The sequence below is a fragment of the Hipposideros armiger genome, unplaced genomic scaffold (assembly GCF_001890085.2).
Source record: "Hipposideros armiger isolate ML-2016 unplaced genomic scaffold, ASM189008v1 scaffold_120, whole genome shotgun sequence".
NCBI classification, from domain to species: domain Eukaryota; kingdom Metazoa; phylum Chordata; class Mammalia; order Chiroptera; family Hipposideridae; genus Hipposideros; species Hipposideros armiger.
In genome coordinates this window covers 2,770,883-2,776,675 of record NW_017731470.1, presented here as the reverse complement: position 1 = coordinate 2,776,675, position 5,793 = coordinate 2,770,883, and positions in this window count along the sequence as shown.

Here is a 5,793-nt window from a genome sequence, read left to right as displayed (position 1 = left end):
CCCCCACCCCCTGTCTTGTTTTTTACTTTTTATATTTTGATTCTCAAAAGTGTCTTTGACTTAGAAAGAATACTGGATGTTTGAAGTTTGATATTAGCCATTGGTTCTGTACATAATTTATACCAGTTTTGCCCTTCTAAGAATGATCACAGTGGAGGTAACATTTCAGTTTAATAGCTGAAGCAGGTCCAGAGTACTTGGCAATGTAGCCAGCATCCCTGGTAAGTGGCGAAGCTTCCAACCCAGTGGCATCGACAGGGCCTGGTTCCGTTACTGACTCCTCTGTGACATTGGGTATGTCACATACTTTCTCTGGGCCTGAATTTCCCCATCTGTAAATTGAGGGGTTTAAACTGCATGATGTTGAGGGCCCTTTTAGCTTTTTTTTTTTAATTATAATAAAATTTATTGGGGTGACAATGGTCAACAAAACTACATGGGTTTCAATACATCTTCTACATATTGCATTATGTGTTCACCACCCAGGGTCAGTTCTTCTTCCATCACCATATATTTGATCCCCTTTTAGCTTTTAAACTGAGTCCGTCTCTGCACGACCTGGACTGTTGGGTGGCTTCACCCTTGAATCGTAGTGCCTGGCCCCTGTCGTGGTTTCTGTGGTAGAATGAACTGTCCCTCAGAGGAACACCCTGCAACCTCCCTGCATCTGTTTACAAATGTTCCAGCCCTAGTAAGCTTGTGGGAGCCCTTTTCTTAAAATCTCAGCGAATTGCAGTAGATGTATGATGCAAAATCCTGCTTTTATGATTTTTCATCAGTTTATTTTCTATTGCAGTTTGTCAGTTTTAATATATATGCTCAATGCTGAGCAAAGGGAAGTGAGATGGACCCAGGGGTTGGGGCTACCGGGGGCAGAAAGAAAAGGGTCCTCAGGCCCACAGTCGGGCTGCTGGTGGAAGGCTGGAGAGGCACTAACAGGTGCAAGAATGGCTGCATTTCCCCTTTGCTGAGAGCTGGGAGTGAAGTAATCACTTAGATGATTCCTTAGATGATGACATTCCTAAATCCACCTAGGAGTGCTGGATGCATATATAACTATATACTCTTTAAAACCCCTTCAGAAAACTCCCACTTTCAGAAGCGTGGCCTGATAATCAGTTGTTGTTGTTGTTGTTGTTGTTGTTGTTGTTATTTTAGTAGTTATCCTCAGCAGTCTGTATTTTGCACAGACTTTCATTTCCGTAGCTTTGCTGGAGTTGAGAAGTTTGAGCTGCCACTGAAGTATTGACTGTGGAGAGGCGGGGTTTTCTGGCTCCAATGAGGTGCCTTCGGGGTGGGGAGAGCCTATCATCTTTCACATTGCTTGTGCTTACTCTGTAATCCAAGCAATAGCCACGCAGCCTGTTTTATTGTTTGTGGAGTCCTGTGGATCCTGAGCGGCTCACAGCCGGGAAAGAGGGCAAGTGGGCGGTTTAGGAATCTGCCGCTGCGACAAGTGAGCTGAACTCTGATTTTTCCCCAAGTCACCTGTGCAGGTGAACTGTAAACTGGGCGCCTGGGTCGGTGCTGAATCTTTCTCCAGCCTGAGGAGTCCCTTCTGTCTGCCACAGACAGCTGGCTTCCTGCCCTTGCAGGGAAAGATGCCTGGGAGAGGAGTAGGGTTACAGTTTGGGATGCTAGGTACACACCAGCGAGTCGCTTGGTTCTCTTCTTGGTTCTCTTCTTTGCAAAGTCCTGACAAGTGTTCCTGAAATGAACACCCTGCTTCATTTTTTTAAAATTATACTTTTATTTGTTTGTATTTTGTTTGTGGGTGGGCTGTGCCTATCCCTGATCAAGAAACCAAGCACCACAATGTGGCTAGAATAAAAAAAGATTTTTTTTTTTTGGTTTCTTAACCTCCCATTCTCCTTTTCTTTGTAATTGGGTGACATAGATGCAATCTTTTTGCATAAAGCCGTGCCTGACTCAACATTGTGTGAGTAAGTGGGAAGCAGCAGACTGTGTAAAGGACCTGGACCAATTTTAAAAACCGAGCTTTTTGTTTGCGGGGCTGTCCTTTGTTTCTAGTGGATTTTGATGTGAAAGAAGATGAAAAAGGAAGGCTCTTCAGGTTCCTTCAGACTCAAGTCAAATTCAGGTTCTCTCTCACGTGCTGTGAGTTGGATAAATTTCTCCTCGTTGTCCAGGCAGACAAAGAGGCTGTTTCGCAGTGACGGAGAGCTCTCGGTTTGTGGGCAGCAGGTGGACGTGGATGATGAAAACTGGACGTACAGAACCCAGCCCAGAAAAGGTGACTTGATTTTCTTTTAACCGAAACATTTTTAGAAGTTTGCCATGTAGAATTCTTTGTTCCTAGCACTGATTTCCCTTCTGATTTTTGACCCCATGGGGGGTTTTTGTTGGTGTGTTTTTGTATTGGAATTCAGTGTCATTCATTTGTGTACAGGTCTAAAATAGAAGTGTTTTTCCAGCTAGAGTCAGGTTGAGGTTGTGTCCTCCGGAGGAGGACTGACTGGCTGTTATTTGTCTCCAGCATTCTTCCTCCCTCTAACCTCCCCATCGTATCTACACGCTTAGGTGACTTGTGAAAAGTTCAGTGGTAAACCACCATCACAGAGGGGATCTTCTATTCTGAAAACAATTTGAGGTTAGGACATGGAGCTGTTTCCTGGAACAGTGCGCTGAACAAACTTTGGGAACCCTGGATAGTCAGTCCTCTTGCATCTTTCTCTAAGAAGATGGATGAATTATATGAATGCTTGAATTACACAGGCGTTGGAGTAAATGTCGAGGAAAAGGAACATAGGAAGGGCTTGCCCTTGATATCTTGGCCAAAAGGAGTTTTTGGATTTCTTTCAAGTTCCTTTCCAGACCAATGCTGGTCTCTGTTTTCAGGTTTAGCATGTTTTACCTTCCTTATGGTGAAGAAAAATATCAGTCCTGGCGGGAGAGAGGGAAATAGTCAGTATTTCTTAACACAGCCCCCTTTTCTATTTAGAATTTCTGAGTTCTTCCCCTTAGAGTGTTTGCTGTGGAGACCAGATTGTTAAGCTCTAAAATGGTCTCTCCATTCTGTGCTGTGGCGAAGCCCAGTAGGGGAGCACTATTTAAGTATTACAAAGGAACCTAGTCCAGACATTCCGCGTGATTGTGTTTTCCCTGTTTGTCACATTTTTCCCGTGCCAAAAGCAAGCTCGCTAGAATATTTCAGGGACCTGCTCTTTCCTTCCTGGGGGGAAACAAAGCTGCTCAAATGTGAGAGAATAAACTAAGTTAAATGTGTACAGTAATTGTAGTCCATGGACTAAGAATTGAACACAGCCATGCTTCCTGGATCTTGTGTGTTAATCCATTTGTTCTTGTCTATGCAACTGTGGCATGAGAGGGACTAGTTAATGCTCTTTGAAGATGTCAATTGTTTATTGTGTCAAGGTGGTCACCAGTGGTCTGCTTATATTGAGCTCAAACATGCAGGTTTTCAGTACAGATGTTGTATAATTGCCAGGCGTAGACAAGGCATTTGTGCCTTCTGGCTGGAGTTGCGTAGTTTAGTAAGTCATTGAACTTTACTTTTCTAAATCAGGCATACGCTGTGGTTTTGGTAAATGGAGGGGTTGTAATGTTTGAAGCAAACATGTTTGAAGGGTGGATACAGTAGTGCTGTGGTTACGAGAGGGTGTAGTTTTGATTCCTTTGGTCTTGGCCGAAGGTCGTTTTTTTATTACTTGTTTTGTTTTAAATCAACTGCTGTCAAGGTTTTGTTTAAGATTGTGTACATGCGAGCATGTGGCTTTAGGATTTCTATCAGAGATGCTTCGTCTAAGTTAACATTAACAGGAAAGAGACTGAATTTGCACGTGTTCATTTTAGTTGGGAAATGAAGCAAATATTGTACACTTGACTTGTGAAAAATAAAGAAGTCATTGTACAGAACAGGGGTAACTTGTGAAGGGAAGGGGGGACTTGTTGATGCAATAATACAAAAGACTGTGCCTTTTATCCTTTAATGTAATAGGGGATACAGTAGCCTCCTGAAGATAAATGGAAGCACGCATAATACAGTATGTAAATGTATGTGGTTCTTAGAAATAATTAGGCATGGATAATATGATCATTTTTGACATGGAGTTGGGGGAGTACTTAAAAAGCTGCCTATAGATCAAAATTCTCTTTTCACATTTGACTTACAAGAGAAGGTTGACTCCCAATTTTGACATACTGTCTCTGAGGCATGTTATAGCACTTGATCTGTATTCCACATAATTCTTTCCTTTGGAGTAGTACAGAAGTGACATTTGTTTATACTTGCAGATCAAAAGAGGAAATATCTATCAGAAAAATTATGCAGGATTGGAGTTTTTTTTTTCTCAGGAGCATCAAGTAAACTAAAATTGTAGCAAGGATTGGCAGTCAGAGCTAAGAATGCCCAATGGCCGTTAGGATTTGGTTGCAAATAAATATGCATTGAAGACATATTGGTTTCATAGGAATTGTGTGGCATCCTTTTTTCTATCTGTCTACCCAGACTACGTGCATCCAAATCCACTTCCCTGTCAACCAGCTACCCAACTCCTGTACTTTATATGAGCATTTTTTGATTTGCACAGGTTTCTAGAAACCTGCTCTCCCTCCTCCACTCCCCAACATACGCTATCTCAAGCAGTGACAGAGAGAGGTAGGACTGTGTAACTTAACAAGTCGTCCTCACTTCATCAGTCGGTCTCCTGTGTGTCATGTCCCTGGTGTCCCCCACCTCCCCCTGACCATGGGATCTTTCTCCCTCCCAGCCTCCCATCCAGCAGCTGCTGCAGGGCCAGGGTCCTTGCCTTTTCCCTGCCCACTGTGTCCAGGTCACATTGCTTTGCACAGTTAGCCCAGTGAATCCCTTCTATGTGTGGACAATATAGTGTATAAGATGCACAATCATTTTATAAAACAGTTCTTTCAAGTTCTGTTAAAACTAAAGAAGTTCTTTTGAGAGCGAATCTCCATGCTGGATTGCTCATCAGTGATATCAAAACACAGTTTTTAAGTGGCTGCAGTAATGAATGAATATTTGTCAGTACACAAACCCATAGCTTTACAGCTTAATGTTGTTACATATACTTAGGAAGCTAAGGATAAAATTACAGTGCTAGAGACTTCTTTGGAGAAACTTTTTTTAAGATTAAGATGCTACTATAGGCTTCTTAACAATTACACAAATTTTCCTGAGCCTAAAAAGTAACTAGAAGATACGTATTGATATGTGCAAAGCAACCACAAGTGAGCACCTGCCTGTTTTCTTTTGTTCCAGCACATGACAAGTTTCAAAATTCTCTTGTATTGACAGTTGTGCTCAGGAAGGTCAAAATGAATTGAGTAACAGTAATGATCAGTTCCTACCTTCTTAGTGTGATATGACTCACTATAACAGCTGATGGTGTTTTGGCTTAATTAGCATAAAAATCAAGGGCATGAATCAGGGTCCTCTTGAGTATTAAATTTATGAAATCATGAGCTGTTAGCTGCCTATGTATTAATAGTAAAAAAGTGGAAATCAGTTGTAGATGAGACAGTATGTAGCTTTTCACATGGAGTTGTGAGAGCATGTATTGAAGGAATTTTTGAGTACTATATGTGGGGTTCAAAGAAATATAGCACACAGGCTCTGAAGTCATGGAGTTCATACTTCAATGGAGAAGCAGATGAGATGTTTAAGGGGGGATTAAAGAGAAAATGTAGGGTAATTGTGAAAAAGGATCAAACGAATGGCTTCGATGAGAAGGTGTAGATAAAGATACTGTATCTGGAGCATTTTCATGTTTGGTATTGTCTTCTGGCTGTTAG